Raw genomic sequence first — 18622 nt, 5'->3', positions numbered from 1 at the left:
TTTTGGACCTCATTGGCTTAGGAGTTATGACACATCCCCATTGAAAAAGCAGTCAGAAGTTTTGGACTGGAAAGTCCTTGGACACATTTGATAATTTTGAGTAAAAATAAAAATAGCTAATATTTATGGTGTGCTTTCGATGTGATAGGCACTGTTCTTATTATTTTTATATATATTAACTCATTTAATCTTCATAACAGTTCTATTAAGTACTATTCTCTGTTTTACATAAATTTAGGAAAACTCAAGGCATGGTATAAATAAAGTACTATAAAAAGAGGTACAGACGTAGTTTAAGGAGACAAGGACAGGACTAGAAGGTTGATTGGCTCTAGATGGTGACTTTGTCTCAGTTTCCACACCTGCAGACTGTGTAGCCCTGCTGTGCAGTGAGGCTGTTGTGAGAATAAATGAGAAGGATGTTAAAATTCTGTGTTGTTTGAGACAAAGAGATCTGAGTGAATTTGAGACGATATTCATGGTAAACAGCTGTGAAAGGATGTTGTTTCTGTTGGAATTCATCAGTCTCAGTGAAGAAGCAGGTGAGGGGATATGGTGACATCTCAGGCTCATCCACCTCAGTGATGGTGATATAATGGGAAGAAGCCTGGTTGGAGGTCACAATCTCTGTGTTCTAGTTCTGGGGTTGCCACTGACTCACTGTGTTGTCTCTAGCACATCCCTCTTTTTCATTAATTATGAAACAGACTCAATGTCTTCCTTTATTTTCCTGTGACAGGGATGGTGTTTTATATGCTCAGCAACATGTGTATACCTTCATTTTGATAAGATTTCCACATTTGTAGGGAAATAAATAATGTGTCAGGCTTTTTGGGCCGTATAGTTTTGGGCCTTTGAATAATTGAATCAGCCAGTTAAAGCTCTTTTAAGGCATATGACAAGTAAATATAACTAACTTAATTATTAAAATATATTAAGCTTTTAGAAAAGTTTGAGTGTTAGTTTTTATTCTCCTAGCTGTTTATAGGTAATAAAACAAGCAAATGTGTGCCAGTTTACCTAAATAAATTCTTTTATTTTCAAAAACTTTAATACAAAAACTTTACAGATTTTAAACATAAATTTATTAGAGTCATCATGGCAGATTTCACTTATGTCATAACTTTATCTTTGATAATTGTAACAGTTGCACTATTAATAGACATAGTCATAACTTTATTCTCCTTTCTATAGTGTATAGATTAATTACTCTTGTCATCTTTCCTTGCCTTTTATTAATAACCTAGCTACATAAAGTGCATAAAAAATAAAATTACAGCTGGACGTGGTGGCCCACGCCTATAATCCCAGCACTTTGGGAGGCTGAGGTGGGAGGATCATCTGAGGTCGGGAGTTTGAGACCAGCCTGACCAACATGGAGGAACCCCGTCTCTACCAAAAATACAAAATTAGCCGGGTGTGGTGGTGCATGCCTGTAATCCCAGCTACTCAGGAAGGCTGAGGCAGGAGAATCACTTGAACCCGGGAGGTGGAGGTTGCGGTGAGCCGAGATTGCGCCACTGCCCTCCAGCCTGGACAAGAGCGAAACTCGGTCTCAAAAAAATAATAAAATAAAATTACAGACTGTTCTCACACAACAATTTTTAATTTTACAAATCAAATTCAGTAGTGTATTAAAGCATAGTACACTGTGACAGACTAGATTTTATTCTAGAAATACATTGGATCAGTTTTACAAAATCTGTTAATGCTCTATGTTACATTTATAAATTAATGAAAACAAAGCCTAAAAATTTTAGTCTTTTCTGGTATAGAAAACAACAGTAAAGCAAAACTAATTAGAATTAGAAAGAAGCTTTCTTAACAAGGAATATCCAAACAACTATATTCCAGATACCAACAGCAAATATTATACCAAACTTGGCTTTTAATTTTAGAAAAAGGGAAGGTTGTCTGCTGTCATTGCTCTTCATCTGTATTGTCCTGAAGGGGTTGGTTAAAGCAATAAAATAGGAAATGAGAATAAGAAGAAAAAAATAAAGTAGCAGAAGGGAAAGAGACAGTTTTTATTTGTAAATGGCAGTTTTTCTGTTAATCTTCTTGAGTTTTGTGTCAGAACTAACAAGAGTTCAGTAAGATGGCTGGAGAGAAAATACAGTATACAAGCAAGCAGTAAACAGTTTGAAAGTCTAATAGAAAAACTATCCTATTTAGATAGTATCAAAAGTGCTAAAATACTGAGGAATAAAGAAATGTTCAAGGTCCCTATAATGAAGGAAACTAGTTTTAACCAAAGGACAAGAATGACTTGACTATGAATAAATGGAGAGAAATACTGTGTTGTGGATGAGAAGGTGTGATTGATGTATTCATATCTGTTTTCTAATTATTGTATCCCCATTTTCTAGCAAAGAGTGGGTGCTCAACAGCTACTTGTGCTAGACACTATTTTGGGTGCCTGGTGTGTACCGTAGTCAACATTATATTTAATTACCATAGCTTAATATAGGGAGAATTGATATCTTTACAGTAGTGGATCTCTGTTGAAAACAAAATCCCTTCCCTCTGGGAGCTTATGTTCTAGTCATACACAGACCACTCAGGGGCTCTTAAAATTATTGAGAAAGATGTTAATGACCCCAGTGTAATTGGTGCTTAATACAGAAACTGTGCTTACAGAGAGGAAAGAACAAGTATGTCTAGAATTGATCAGACTTAGCACATGAATGCTAAGACCAGACCACATGAGTGACCACTGATGATAGCTTATATAAGATGATTAGAGAGAGGCTCTCTGAGGATGTGAAGTTTGAGCAGGCACCCAGTATTATAAAAAGTGCCCATTGTTCCCTAATTTAACATATAACTAAATTTAATACAATTTGAATGCAAATTATTGGGGGAAGGTGTTCATCTGAAAGAATAGCCAAAAAAGTTTTGAAAAGGAAGAATGAGGAGGATGGTTCTCCCAGATAACAAAATGTTATCTTCAGTGACAGTAATTAAAACATTGTGGTATTGGTATAAGAAAAGGTAGTACAGAAAAGGGACCACAGGTCTCTTGCTTAAGCAGCTGTTTGTAGGCCCTGGACAGTTTGCAGTTCTCTCTGAGCTGGCTATATCTACACTGTGTATCTTCTCAAGAAAATATCACTAAAATACTATTGAGCGAAACTGGTGGGCATAAAGGGATGGCAACCTTGGATACGCTCTGATTTTTAAAAAATTTGTAGATTTTAGTACTTTATTATTAGTTATTACTAGATGGACTAGATGCTCTTTGTGATCTCTTCCAGCCTCATCTTCTGTGACTCCGTAGTCCTCTGGGAGTTTTATTTATCCTTTAATTTAATTTAATTTAATTTAATTTTTTTTTTTTTTTGAGACAGAGTCTTGCTCTGTCACCCCGGCTGGAGTGCAGTAGTGTGATCTTGGCTCACTGCAACCTCTGCCTCCTGGGTTCAAGCAATTCTCATGCCTCAACCTCCCTAGTAGCTGGGATTACAGGTGTGCACCACCACGCCCAGATACATCTCTAGTATCTTTACTAGAGACAAGCTTTCACCATGTTGGCCAGGCTGTTCTTGAGCTCCTGGCCTCAAGTGATCTGCCTGCTTTGGCCTCCCAAAGTGCTGGGATTACCTGTATGAGCCACTGTGCCCAGCCTTATATATCTATTAATTTTATTCCAGCAGCAGAAACTCAGCAAAGCTCTCCAGAGTTGGTTCCTCTCCCTGCATCCCAGAAGACTTCATCCTTCTCTACACCCCTTTTCTCTCTACCATAAATAAAGATTCTATTAGGGGTGCCATTTCTTCTGCTCTAAAATGGGAATATTAATCTCTTCATGAGACTATTGTAAAAGTGAAGAAAATAATATATGTGAAAGAGCTTCGTGTTCTCTAAATCACCATAGATTTTAAAGAATCGCTGGGCGAGGTGGCTTATGCCTGTAATCCCAGCTACTTGGGAGGCTGAGGCAGCAGAATCGCTTGAGCCTGGGAGGCCGAAGTTGCAGTAAACCGAGATCGCGCCACTGCACTCCAGCCTGGGGGATGGGAGTGAAACCCTGTCTCAAAAAAAAAAAAATTATTATTATGACAGTGTTTAATTTTCTTGGTAAAGTCAGAACAGTGCTACTTTTGTGTTCTCTATTCTGACCCGCATGAGGTAAAGCTGAGAAAGTGGTATTCTGGTTCACAGTCTGTGGCCTTTGTCCCATCTTTCCTTTCCTAGGTGAAAATTAGTTCTGCTGTGCTTAAAGCTGCGGCCCATCACTATGGAGCTCAACGTGATAAGCCCAACAAGGAGTTTATGCTCTGCCGCTGGGAAGAGAAAGATCCGAGGCGGTGTTTAGAGGAAGGCAAACTGGTCAACAAGTGTGCTTTGGACTTCTTTAGGTAAAAATCTTTGGTATCAGTGCCTACTTGGTTGAAGCATAAAGGTTTAAATGAATAAGTGAACAGCCAGCTAATAATCTGGATTTTATTAGGAAGTACATAGGCTTTGAAATCAGACCAAGGTAAAACATTCAAAGGATGATAATTATTTTTGGTTTTGTTTTTATTATCTGGCAAGTTCTTTTATCTCCATGAATCTCAGTTTCCAAATTGTAAAATAATACCTATCTAGGTTTGCTAAGCAAGTGACTCGTGACCATTTTTGCTACAGCAAGGGGAAAGTCTTTTCGCTGTGAAAAATTTGAAAAGGCACATAAAACAACCTATCACAGTCCTTTTTAAGCAGGCATTCACTAGGTTTTGTCATTACTACAGAACACAGGTATGATGGAAAGAAAACTGTATTCGGAGTTAGGTTTTAGGTAGGTCATTGTGCTTGATACTTAAGTAAAAAAAAACTAAACTGTGTAATTGTAGGAAAATGTTTTAACAAGCATATTAGCACTCTATTTAAAAGGAGAGAAAGTCAACTCAAAGGAAATTGGCTCTTGTAACTCTGAAGTCCAGAAATAGGCCTGGTATCAGGCAGGGCTGGATTCAAGGGCTTAAATAATTTCACAACTACTTGATGTCTTTTTGCCTCTCCTCTTTTCACAATCTCTTAGTCCTGGTTTTCTCTGTTGACCTCATTTCAGAAAGACTCTCACCTTGCTGTACCAAAAATGGCCACCAGCCACTCGAGTTGCTGTTCTGTTGATACTTGCTTAGCAAACCTAGACAAAGTGTGCCCTTTATCCAGAAGTGAGCAGAAGCTCCTGGACTGAGTCTAATTGTCCTGGCTGGCGGACTTCGTATGCATATCATTGCATCACTTGTGCTTCAGGAGATAAAAAGCTCTAATTGGTCAGGCCTGAGATGGGGAGTGGACTTAGCTTCATCCAAACCACATTGCTGAGAGAAAGGGAGGGGTTGTTCCCAAAGGAAAATTAGAAGGATGTTACAGAAGAATGGGGAATGACTGCTGGCTAGGCAGAAACCACCGATGTCCACTACAATGAAGTTAGAGAAAAAAAATAGATACCTTAGCACAGTAGCTGCTTTCCTCCTTTCTTGCTTCTGCTGTCTCTGTCCCTATGCAAAGATATTTTTGTGGTTATAATCATAGTATGTATACATTGAGAAATTCATTTTTCACTTGATATTATTGGAAACATTCTTCGAAGTTGCTATGTAGTCTTCATGATCATCTTTTTTTTTTTTTTTTTTTTGAGACGGAGTCTCACTCTGTTGCCCAGGCTGGAGTGCAATGGTGTGATCTTGGCTCACTGCAACCTCTGCCTCCTGGCTTCAAGCGAGTCACATGTCTCAGCCTCCTGAATAGCTGGGTCTACAGGCCTGCGCCACTACGCCTGGCTAATTTTTTTGTATTTTTGGTAGAGATGGGGTTTCAGCATGTTGGCCAGGCTGGTCTTGAACTCCTGACCTCAAGTGATCCGCTCTCCTTGGCCTCCCAAAGTGCTGGGATTGCAGGTGTGAGCCACCACACCTGGCCATGATCATCATTCTTAATGGTTATATATTATTCCATCAGTGGATAAACCAACCATAACGTACCTGACCAATTCCTGTTATTGAACATCATTGTTGATTTCAGTTTTTGATTATTTTGGATAAATCTGCAGTGATTACCTTTGTGTATAGATCATTTTCATCAGTTAATAATTCCTTGGCATAAATTTCCTAACAGTGAGTTTACTCTATAAAGGGCTCTGAACATCATTATGGCTCTTGAACTGTATCGCTTTTTTTTTTTTTTTTGAGATGGGGTGTCGCTCTGTCGCCCAGGCTGGAGTGCAGTAGCACGATCTTGGCTTACTGCAAGCTCCGCCTCCCGGCTTCACGCCATTCTCCTGCCTCAGCCTCCCGAGTAGCTGGGACTATAGGCACCCAGTACCACGCCTAGCTAATTTTTTGTATTTTTAGTAGAGACTGGGTTTCACGATGGTCTCAATCTCCTGATCTCGTGATCCATCTGCCTTGGCCTCCCAAAGTGCTGGGATTACAAGCGTGAGCCACCGTGCCCAGCAAATGCTTTTGTTTTTTAAATGTTGGATCAATTTATGCTGTCCTCAGCGCTGGATTCTGGTATGCATAGTATTTAAATATTTGGGAGGTGCAAATATTTAATTTGCAGTATTTGGGAGGTGCAAATGTTTCAATTTGCATTGATTTGATTGCCAGTGAGATTGAGTGTGTGTGTGTGTTTATTTAAACAATTTTTCTTTTTTTTTTTTGAGGCAGAGTCTCACTCTGTCACCCAGGCTGTAGTGCTGTGGCGTGATCTTTGTTCGCTGCAACCTCTGCCTCCTGGGTTCAAGCGATTCTCATGCCTCAGCCACCTGAGTAGCTGGGATTACGGGTGTGTGCCACCTGCCTGGCTAATTTTTGTATTTTTAGTAGAGATGGGGTTTCGCCATGTTGGCCAGGCTGGTCTTGAACTCCTGGCCTCAAATGATCCACCCACCTTGGCCTCCCAAGGTGCTGGGATTACAGGCATGAGCCACAGCATCCAGCCTAAACAATTTTTATTTTCTAAGAGAACTTTTGCAAAGCATTTTTTCCATGGCCCAGTGGTAGTACATTTTAAGGAATGTTTGGATTTCACAAATTCCCAAGGTGCCTAACTGCCTCCATAGAGGAATTTCTCACTGCTGAAGTTGCTGGTTTTAGGCATTAGTAGATAATTGTTAGGTATGGGTAACAGGGTCCAGAACAGGGATCCGTGCTACTAGAGTAGTGGCTTGCAGCCCGTCTGCTGCTGCTGCGTTTTGGAGGAATATAAAACTCCCATTGGAAATGGTTGCTTTCTACCAAAGTGATTCTTGAGTAGAAGTTATGTGGGTGCAGGTTATGCTTAGTATACCCGGAAGGGAAACCTAAGAAGCTGGTGACATTGGTGGACCTCTAGGAGAGCAACTGAGTGGCTTATTGGGCAGGGTGGAAAGCAGATTTTTCACTGTATACCTCCTTAAGCCATCTCTGAGATCCTTCCTTCCTGATCCATGTTAAACAAGATTCATGTGAGAGTGTAGCTAGATTTCTGGAGTATGACAGGTAAGCACTTAAATAATAAAATTATTATTTCATTGGGAGAAAGAGGTGTTCTGAATTTCACTGCCTCAAGTATGGCTTTTACATAAAATGATGGTATTTTATTCTTGCTTGAACATGCATACTAGCAGGGTTGAATGATAAGATAAGGAGGATTTTGCAAAAAACTGAAACTTATTCTTTTTATACACAGAAGTGAAATTTTCTCTAGCCATTTTTGATGGCCACAGAATGAATTATGTGCTAGCCTGCTTCTTAACAGAGAATACCAAATATAATATAACTTTGTTCTTGATAGCAAGGATTAATATCTATTTTTGTTCAATGCGTAAATAAAATGAGGACCTTGAGCTTTTGAGGAGTGGAGTACAGTTGGTCTTTATACTGAATGATCCCAGGATCTTCTGCTTGTTAGTTTGTGTATTTGCTTTTTATAATTCTGTCTCTTCCTTTGCCGTTGTCTGTCGCGTTTGACTTCTATCAGCATGTCCATGATTTAATTATGCCTCCTTCTCTTCTAAATTTGCTAAGCTGATACCCTTAGAGGAATTGGATCTGAAGAAAAGAATAAATAGGCCCCAAGTAAGGAGTTCCTCTCTGAGTAAAATAGGCGTGCATTAGGCTACGCTCTTTTCTTCTTACTATATAAAGAAATTAGGTTTTCTACCTCAGAAATCTTTTTTGTTTACTAACTTGTTCTCAAATTGAGGATCCTGAAGTTGTCTTGTAAGTGAGGTAAGAATATGTACTCACATACCTTTCAAAAAGCAAGGCTATGTATTTGAGATCTGTACCTATTTTTTTCTCACTTTTCTGTTTTTCATTGTTTTGCAAAGAGATGCCCCTAACCCAGCTTTCTTTTCCAGGCAGATAAAACGTCACTGTGCAGAGCCTTTTACAGAATATTGGACTTGCATTGATTATACTGGCCAGCAGTTATTTCATCACTGATGCAAACAGCAGGCAAAGTTTGACGAGTCTGTGCTGGACAAACTGGGCTGGGTGCGGCCTCACCTGGGAGAACTGTCAAAGGTAGGAAGGCTTCTGCTGGAGGTCTCGCTCTCTGACTTGGGTGGGATAAAGGCAGGAGGTGGTCAGCAAAGGGTCTCTGTAAATACAGATATGATGTAAGAACTTACCAGATTTACCAAACATATTAGGCAGTGATTATACACAATCCAGAAAGGAATTTTTAAAAATAGAAATATTTCTGGCCGGGCGTGGTGGCTCACGCCTGTAATCCCATCACTTTGGGAGGCTGAGGTGGGCAAATCATGAGGTCAGGAGATCGAGACCATCCTAGCTAACATGGTAAAACCCCGTCTCTACTAAAAATACAAAAAATTAGCCAGGCATGGTGGTGGGTGCCTGTAGTCCCAGCTACTTGGGAGGCTGAGGCAGGAGAATGGTGTGAACCTGGGAGGTGGAGCTTGCAGTGAATGGAGATTGTGCCACTACCTCCACTCCAACCTGGGCAACAGAGCGAGACTCCGTCTCAAAAAAAAAAAAAAAAAAATTTCTTTAGGCCTTCTAGCATGTGCAGATTTGTTTTTAGTTAATTAGCTAATTAAAGAACAGAAGGGAGTAGAGAAAGATAAAGTATTAGTGAAACACTGTCAGTTGAAAACATTGTGGAGGTTATTGTGGAATTCACTGGGGAAATAGGATCAGGCTTATGCCACATTTTTCAGAACATATCTAAGATTTTTTTTTTAAAACTACATTCTTGTAGTTTTAAAAGTGTTTCTCTTTCTCCTATATTTCCTATCTTAGTTGTGACACCACCGTCTGTTGAAACATCAGAGCTAGAAACCTGAATTCTTCATTCCCTACTGATTCCATGCAGTCATCACTTCCTTTAGATTAGCATCTTCTGGAATTTTTTTTTTTTAATCCTCTCATTGTTCCTGCTGCTGTTATCTTATTCTTGGACAGGAGTTCTTAACCTGGGGTACATGAATTTCTGGGAGAGGAGGGTGGATCAATGTGGGTTTTAGATGAAATTGAAGAATTGAGGATTAAATTACACCTCCACAAGAAGAGTGATCTGTGTGGAAAACAAATCTTACATCACTGTGTTTTTACAAACTGTACGGGGACTCTGCATTGCTGGTGAGATAAAGCATCTTCTCCATAATATGGCATGCAGGCCCTTTATGATCTGACCCATCCCTGCTTCTTCAGCCTCAGCTCCCTCCGTTCCCTGTGGGGCAGCACAGGTAGCAAGGCATGGAGGAAAAAACTCAGGTCTCATTCTCTCTCCTAGGCTGGAATGCAGTGGTGCAATCACAGCTCACTGCAGCCTTGACTTCCTGGGCACAGGTGATTCTCCCACCTCAGCCTCCCAAGTAGCTGGGACTACAGGCGCAGGCCACCATGCCCAACTAATTTTTGTATTTTAGTAGAGACAGGATTTTGCTGTATTACCCAGTCTGGTCTTGAGATCCTGAGCTCAAGCAGTCCTCCCACCTTAGCCTCCCAGTGTGATGGGATTACAGGTCACCATACCCGGTCTAGTTCCCTTCTCTTTGTGTATAGCATCTGTGAATGGTTGGATTATAAGCTTGGTGTCATAAGTAATAACTTAGCAATTTTTTTGTCTTTTATATCTGGCTTGATTATTTTCAGATACTTTCTGATGTACTGAACATATTATTTTAAATAGTTGATAATTCTAGGTTGGAAAGTGGTAGAACTTATACATGTAACAAATAAAACTACCTTTTCTCATTTCTGACTTATGAAAGAAGAAATAACAAGTCATGCTAGTAAGAAAGCATATTTATTCTTGAATCTTTGTATTAACATTTTTTAAAACTCTGTGAGATAAAAAAAAAATTCTCTTAACTCTTTTCAAAAGTGTATTTCTCGATCAGGTGCCATGGCTCACACCTGCAATTCTAACACTTTGGGAGGCTGAGGCAGGAGGATCGCTTGAGCTCACGAGTTCAGGACTAGCCTGGGCAACATTTTTTTTGTTTTTCTTTTTGAAGTGGAGTCTCACTCTGTCACCCAGGCTGGAGTATAGTGCCACGATCTCTGCTCACTGCAACCTCTGCGTTCTGGGTTGAAGCAATTCTGCCTCAGCCTCTTGAGTAGCTGGGATTACAGGCACCCGCCACCATGGCCAGCTAAATTTTGTATTTTTAGTAGAGATGGGGTTTCACCATGTTGCCTGGGCTGGTCTTGAACTCTGACCTCAAGTGATCCACCTGCCTCAGCCTCCCAGAGTGCGGGGATTACAGGCATGAGCCACTGTGCCCAGCCAATTTCATAAATGTCTTTAATTCCTTAAAGGAGCTGCAAATACCAGGGAACCACTAGTGGATCTTTAGGAACCATCTGTACTTATGACAGGGCGGTGGGATAACTTTCAAAAGCAAACAAACAAAACTAGTAGACTTGAAGACTTAGGTTCCAGCTTTAGCTCTGACATTAGTGTGTATCTTATCTTAGGCATGCCAACCTCCCTGGTCTTCATCTGTGCACTAGAGATAATAATGCCTCATAAGGTGGTTATAATAATAATTGTGTGATTGTATACACAAAAGCTCTGTTCCCAATAAAAGGTTTCTGAATTTATACATCTAGGAAGATGAATCTGGTCATTTTACATGAGGTGACTTAAGAGTTCAGAGCAGTGGCTTAATACAACCAAAGTTTATTTCTTGCCCATGCTATGGGTTCAATGGGCGCTGGTGGGGTTGGGGAGCAGGGGTCTCTCATCATCTTGGTTATTGAGATCGTGGTCTCCCATTGTGACACCTGCTTTCATGAGTCACTGAGGGAGGAAAAGAGCATGTGGTGGTGAATTTGCACTGGTTTTTAAAACGTCTACCCAGAAGTGATGCATCACTTCGGCTCACATTTGATTCGCTGAAGCAAGTTACAGGGCCATGGCTAACCTCAGAGGGATGGGGGATGTGCAATCCCACCGTGAGGGTGTAAAGAGGAGAATCAGGCTATTTGGTAAACTGTGCTAATTACCACCATGATATCACATGTAGAGATACAAATATATGCTGTATATAAATATAAATATACACATATTTTATTTTTTCTTTCTAGAGAGGGTCTTGCTCTGTCACCCAGGCTGGAGTGTAGTGGTGCAATCTCGGCTCACTGCAACCTCCACCTCCTGGGCTCAAACCATCCTCCCACCTCAGCAACCCTCGCCCCCCAGGAGCTGGGACTACAGGTGCACACCATGCCCAGCTAATTTTTCATATTTTTTTGTAGAGACAGCATTGTGCTATGTTGCCCAAGCTAGTCTCCTGGGCTCAAGTGATTCTCCTGCATCGGCCTCCCAAAGTGCTGAGATTACAGATGTGAGCCACTGTACCCAGCAGATATTTCATTTTTTAAAATGCTGCAGTTATACCATATAGATAGTGTTTGGCAACTGCTGTTTTAGCAGTACCTCATATACATCTTTCTCTTTTAGTATATATAGATTCATTTCATTTTAACAACCTAATAGTCCATTTTATATACCACAATTTATTGACAGTTGTTGTTTCTACGTGTTTTCTTTGCTATTACAAAGAGTGGTGCAATTAACATCACCCTTCAGACTCTTTTTTTTTTTTTTTTTTTTTGAGACAGAGTCTCACTCTGTCACCCAGGCTGGAGTGCAATGGCACTATGTTGGCTCACTGCATCCTCCACCTCCCAGGTTCAAGCAATTCTCGTGCCTCAGCTTCCAGAGTAGCTGGGATTACAGGTGTGTGCCACTATGTCTAGCTAAGTTTTGTATTTTCAGTAGAGATGGGGTTTCACCATGTTGGGTAAGCTGGTCTTGAACTCCTGACCTCAAGTGATCTGCCCCCTCTTGGCCTCCCGAAGTTTTGGGATTACAGGCATGAGCCACTGCACCTGGCCTTTTCAGACATTTTAAGTGTGTATTTGTGCAAATACTTCTGTAGAATAAATTCCTAGGAATTGTTGGATGAAAGGGCATATGTGCTTTATATTTTGATTGTTACTATCAAATTACCCTCAGCAGGGTTTGAGACTGCCTGTTTTTGCATATCTGCTCCAATACTATATACTATTCATCTTGTGTATCTTTGCCAGACTGACAGGTAAAAATGTGTTCTTTTAATTTACATTTCTCTGATTGTCAACAAGGTTAAACTTTTTGCATAAGTTAATTTGTCATTTGTCTTGCTTCATCTGTGAAATGACTGAATCTATTTTTTGTTCATTTTATCTTTTGGGTTGTTTTGTGTATGTTTTTTCTTATTGGTTTGTAAATATTATGGTTACTTTTTATCTCATATGCATTGTCAATATTTCCCCCTGTTGGTTATTTAAATGTCTACCAAATATTCATTTGCCTTGCATGATCCACATTACAATTAAAAAATTTATTCTTCTCATTCACTAAAAACAGTCCTTAATTACTTTTGACTTGTTAGCTCAAGAAGGCAGAAGAAACACATAATTCTGCCTTCAGGTGCTATGAAATACCTAGTGAATTAAGAGATTGTGTGGAGAGGCTTAGAGTTTTCCATATCCATGGAACTGGATATTTTATATGAAACTTTCACATAGATTTATCTAACATGACTTTGACTTTGTGCAGTAAGTATGGTAGATTTCATTATTTCTGTTGTACAGATGTCCCTGCATCTATAGATTTGGGTTTGAATCCCCACCAGGTATTAGTTCTGTCACATGGGGCGTCATGGTACTTAGGGGGTTATTCCATGTTAATCATATATGTAACATGTATGGCAAAGTCAGTACGCAATCAGTGTTTGTTCTCTTTCTACTCTTCCACTCTTCAGAGGTGTTAAGAGACACACAGCTTAGATCTAGAGGCTGGCTCTCCTGGCTTGTAGGCCAGGTCTTTTTCTGGTGGACTGTATTGCTCCTCTGAAGAGAGCGTGAGTTCCTGGCCCCTTTAGAAATAAGAACATCAGAGTTAGTGTTTACATAAGTCCTTCAGTGCAGGACTGGGCTTTGAGCCTGGATGTTGGTTTTATTTAAAAAGCACATTTCTCACTTATATAAATAATCCTTGTACATTGCTTAAAAATTTGGAAAAAATATTTTTAAAACATTTATAGTCCTACCATTGAGATGGAATGACTGCTTTCACGTTCAAGCATTTCTTTCCAGTATTTCTTCTGGGCATATATATTTTTTTGTTTTACAAATCTGATACAATTTTATTGTATCATTAACATTAATGCCCACATTATAATTTAAACATTTTTCCTTGCTATACAACTTTTTGTTAATGTCATTTTAATTGCTGCAAAATATTTCATTCAGTGGGTTGTATTTCATTATTTATTTTCCTGGTATTAAATGTTTAGATTGAACCCTCTATTAAAAATTATTCAGGAATGTGCTTCCTTCCTATATTTCATGTTCTTTTCTTTTTCTTTTTTTTTTTGTCTTTAGAGACAAGGTTTCACTCTGTCGCCCAGGCTGGAGTGCAGCAGCATGAACATAGCTCACTGCACCCTTGAACTCCTGGCCTCAAGTGATCCTCCCACCCCAGCCTCCAAACTAGCTAGGACTAAAGGCGTGCACCCCCATGCCAGCTAATGTTTGTATATATATATATATTTTTTTGTAGAGATGGGGTCTCCATATGTTGCCCAGGCTGGTCTTGAACTCTTGGCCTCAATGATCCTCTGGCTTGAGCCTCCCAGATTGCTAGGATTACAGGTGTGTGTCACTGCACCCAGCATATTTCATATTACTTTCTTAAGCTAACTTTCCAAAAATGAAATAATTAGACCACACGGAATATACATTTTAAGGCTTTTGGAATATATGGCCAAATTGCTTTCCAAAATAGTTTTAGCAATTTATGCTCAGCTCTGAGGGTTCCTATAAATACTTACTTTTGAAGAATATAATGACAAATACTGGAGAAGAGAGTGAAACAAATGAATCTTCTCCAACCTATGGGCCCTGTCTTCACCAAATACTTAATTCTAATCATCAGTGCATAGTTCAAAGTGGGGCATTTTGATATGGCTATTTTGGTGTGGCCATTATGCCTAATTTGAAACAGCCATATCACAATGTAAACTCACTCTTTTTAACATTCAAATAATGTATTCAGTGGACATGCTTGGCTTTCTCTTTATCCTTGACCTTCTTTTTTTTATTTTTAAAATAAAAAGAGGTGGTGTCTCACTATGTTGCCCAGGCTAGTCATGAACGCCTAGCCTCAAGTGATCCTTCCACCTCGGCCTCCCAAAGTGCTGGGATTCTAGGTGTGAGCCACTGTGCCTGGCTCATCCTTGACCTTCTCATTAGTTCTAACTCCTTATGTCATCCCTGATCTTCTACCCAGAGGTAGGGCTTAAGCATTTCACATACTTTGGCAGTTTTATTGCCAAAAGTTTTGATAGGTGATTTCTTTTTTTTTTTTGAGACAGAGTCTTGCTCTGTCGCCCAGGCTGGAGTGCAGTGGTGCGATCTCAGCTCACAGCAACCTCCACCTCCTGGGTTCACACCATTCTCCTGCCTCAGCCTCCTGAGTAGCTGGGACCACAGGTGCCCGCCACCTATGCCCAGCTAATTTTTTGTATTTTTAGTAGAGACGGGGTTTCACCGTGTCAGCCAGAATGGTCTCGATCTGTTGACCTCATGCTCCACCCGCCTCAGCCTCCCAAAGTGTTGGGATTACAGGCATGAGCCACTGCACCCAGCCAGTTTTGATAGGTGATTTCTTAGGTTTTGTCAAAATATTTCTGGAGTTAAAAAAAGGGGGGGGTACATTAAGAGCTGCATTAAAATGTCATATGCCATCATTAGCTATTAGGGAAATGAAAATCAAAACCACAGTGAAATACCACTTCATACCTATTGGGTTATCTATAATAAATAAGACAGATAGTACATGTTGGCAGGGATGTGGGAAATTGGAACCCTCATACACTCTTGGTGGGGCTGTAAAATGGTGCAGCCATTTTGAAAAACAATTTGGCAGTTCCTCAAATGTTAAACATCCTAGCAGTTCTCTCCTGATATATACCCAAGAGAAACCCAAGAGAAACGAAAACATATGTGCACAAAACAACTTGTACACTAATGTTCATAGTAGCATTATTCACAATAGCCAGAAAGTGGAAACAATCCAAATGTCCACCATAAGGTAGTATGCAACCTGATGGAAGCTGTAACAGTACTGTAAACTTTCTTCGTAAGAATGACCTTTGTTTTTTTCAGGGAAATTTTGAATATTTTCCTGAAGAACAAAGTTCAGACTCCTTATGAAGGCTCCATATGATGCTTTTCACAACCCAAGATGCATTATGTCTTGGTGGGTGTAAGCATGAGCTCTAGACCTACACAGATAGGGGTTTGAAACAACTCAATGTGTAACTTTTGGCATATTTTGCTCTGAAACTCAGTTTCTTTTTCTGTAAAATGGGCATAATACAACCATATTTCATGGAGTTATGTATTGCCAGCATAAAAAGCTATAATCATGTAAAGTGCCAGGTACATAGTGAAGACTCAGTTGAATATTTAAAAAAATTAACACTTGGCCCTAACCTTCTCTAGGCTTATTTCCCATATTCCTTGAACTTTATGCACTACTGACACCACACTGCATGTGGTTTGCTTGAGCCTTCATGCTGTGCTATTCCTCTTGACCTTTGTCCATGTTTTTCCTCCTCTGAATGCTCCCTCCCTTTGTTTGGCTACCTTTTTACGTATCCTTCAAGAATTAAGTTTTACCTCATCTTTTCCATATATCTTCCCTGACTCCCACACACATGCCCCAGGCTAGGCTAAGTCCCCTTCCTTGGGTCATTTAGAGTATTTTATATGTATCTCAGTTTGATTAGTTTTTTCAAAGAAGCAACTTTTGACTTTATTGATCATCTCCATTGTATCTTTTTTTCTCCATTTTATCTTTTTTTCTATTTCATGGCTTGCTGCTCTTTATTACTTCTTCTCTTCTACTTTTTGAGGTTTATTTTGTTATTCTTTTTCCAATATTAAGTTGGCTGCTTTGCTAATAAAAGCACTCAAGACTACAAATTTGCCTCTAACTACTGCTTTAGCTACACCTATGAGTTTTATTATGCAGTATTTAAAAAATCACCTTGTAGTTCTATGTATTTTACATTTTCATGAAGATTTCTTCCTTGACCCATGGGTTATTTAGATTTGTGTTTCAAGAACATTTCTAAGCAAATAAGGTTATTTCTACTTATCTTTTTGTTATTAATTTCTAACTTAATTTCATTGTGGTTAGAGGATGTTTTTTCTTTCCTTCCTCCCATCTTTTTTTTTTTTTTTTTTTTTTTTTGCAGGTTTTTGCTTTATGGCCTAATACATGGTCAGTTTTTGTAAATGTTCCATGTATGCTTGAAAACAACATGCATTCTCTAGTTATTGAAAGCAATATTTTACATATGTATGTTAGATTAACTTATGAATTGCATTATGTAAGTTTTGTAGCCCTGATTTTTGTCCAATATTTTACATATGTGTGTTAGATTAACTCGTGAATTGTGTTATATAAATTTTATGGCCCTGATTTTTGTCTGATCTATTAAGAGTTATGTTAAAAATTTCTTCTGTGATTGTGATTTCATATCTTTTTTAATTGATTTTTTTCTTGTTCATTTTCTCCCTGCGCTAGTCTGGAAGTTACATATTCTATTTTTATTCTTCTATTGATTACTCTAGAAAATTTAATATGTGTGTATAATTTCACAAAGCCTAAGGTTACTGTCTTTATTCTCTTTTTAACAACGCAAGGATCTTTAGTATGCTTTTTCATTTTGGCCACATCACTTCTGACGTATATGCATTTGTTGTCCAATATTTTAGTCCTATCTTATTCTTTTTTGAACTTCACAAATTAGGCGTTATTGGTATTTTATATAGTCTGTGTCCTTTTGAGTTACCCACATTTGCCGTTTTCTTTGTTTGCTGTTCTATTTTACAACTCAGACCTACCTTCTGGGGTCATTTCCTTTCTCTTGGAAGTATGTTTTAATAAACTCAGTTTTTATTTGTCCAAAATTACCTTCATTTTCTCCTCGTTCTTGAAAAATAGTGTTGCTGTACATACTGTTCTAAGTTGATAGCTATAGGGTCTCAGCGCTTTGAAGATATGCCACTGTTTTTTCATTTCCATTTTGCTGTTGAGAAGTCAGTTGTCAGTCTAACTTTTTCTTCTGCTAGTAAAATGTCTTTCCTTCTGGCTGTTTTTAAAATCCCTTTGTCTTAGATGTCTTCGCTGTCAGTAAGACATTTCTAGGTGAGGATTTCTTCTGATTTATTCTTCTTGGGATTTGTTGAGATTCTTGTCTCTGAGGTTTGGTATCTTATCAATTATGGAAATACTGTCTCTCATCCACTCTTTCTCTTCTGTCTTTTTGGAATTCTGATTTAGATGTTAGGCCTTTTTTTTTTTTTGATGGTGATCTTATGTTCCTTGGAACTTTACTTGCTGATCATTCTTTGAGGCTTAGGTTTCAAGTTAGAATCTTCCTTTTATACAGATGCCTCAGGGGGCTTTACTACCCAGAACACTTAAAACTACATTTTTTGGTGTTAGACTTTTCTTTTGGTTATAGGTGTAGGATGAATTCTGACTCCATACTTGGATAGGAAGGTATCATGGTTAGACATTCTGAGCAGAGACTTATTCCTTTTATTTCCCCTTTCCTGAGGCAAGGCCAAAACACAGAAGGTTTGCTTCCAGTTTCACCCACTGAGGATGTGGCATTTCAGAGGGCCTGGCTTGGTATGGGAATTTCCAGTCTAATTCTTGCCTTGCCAGCAGACACTCGGGGGCCAGACCACATGCAGAGGCCAGACCACTGCCAACATGTACAGGGAGCAAGATAACTACACTTTTAAAAAGATCGCTCTGGTTGCCTTATGGAGGATGGCTTACAGACGGCTTGAAGAGTGGAGGCAGAGAGGCAAGTTAGGATGCGATTATAAACCTCAGGAGAGAGGTGTTGGCCCTGGGACAGACAGAATGCTGGTGGATGGGGAAGATTATTGATTAAGATGATCTGTCTCTTCCCATAGACTGTAAGATACCCAGCCTCAGGGTGAGTATCATCACAAAGATGTTTTTCATCTCTGAGTCCTTCCAGTGCCTGGCACAGAGAAGGCATTCACAGATGCTGATTGAATTGAACTGT

The 18622-nt window shown here is 39.3% G+C and overlaps 1 pseudogene; it reads left to right on the top strand.

Annotated features, from left to right (window-relative positions):
* Nucleotides 1-18622, top strand: part of LOC129528718 (NADH dehydrogenase [ubiquinone] 1 alpha subcomplex subunit 8-like) — a 67162-nt pseudogene that overhangs the window by 2989 nt on the left and 45551 nt on the right.

This window comes from Gorilla gorilla, chromosome 20, assembly GCF_029281585.2.
Source record: "Gorilla gorilla gorilla isolate KB3781 chromosome 20, NHGRI_mGorGor1-v2.1_pri, whole genome shotgun sequence".
NCBI lineage: Eukaryota > Metazoa > Chordata > Mammalia > Primates > Hominidae > Gorilla > Gorilla gorilla.
This window is presented reverse-complemented; position numbering and strand designations above follow the sequence as displayed.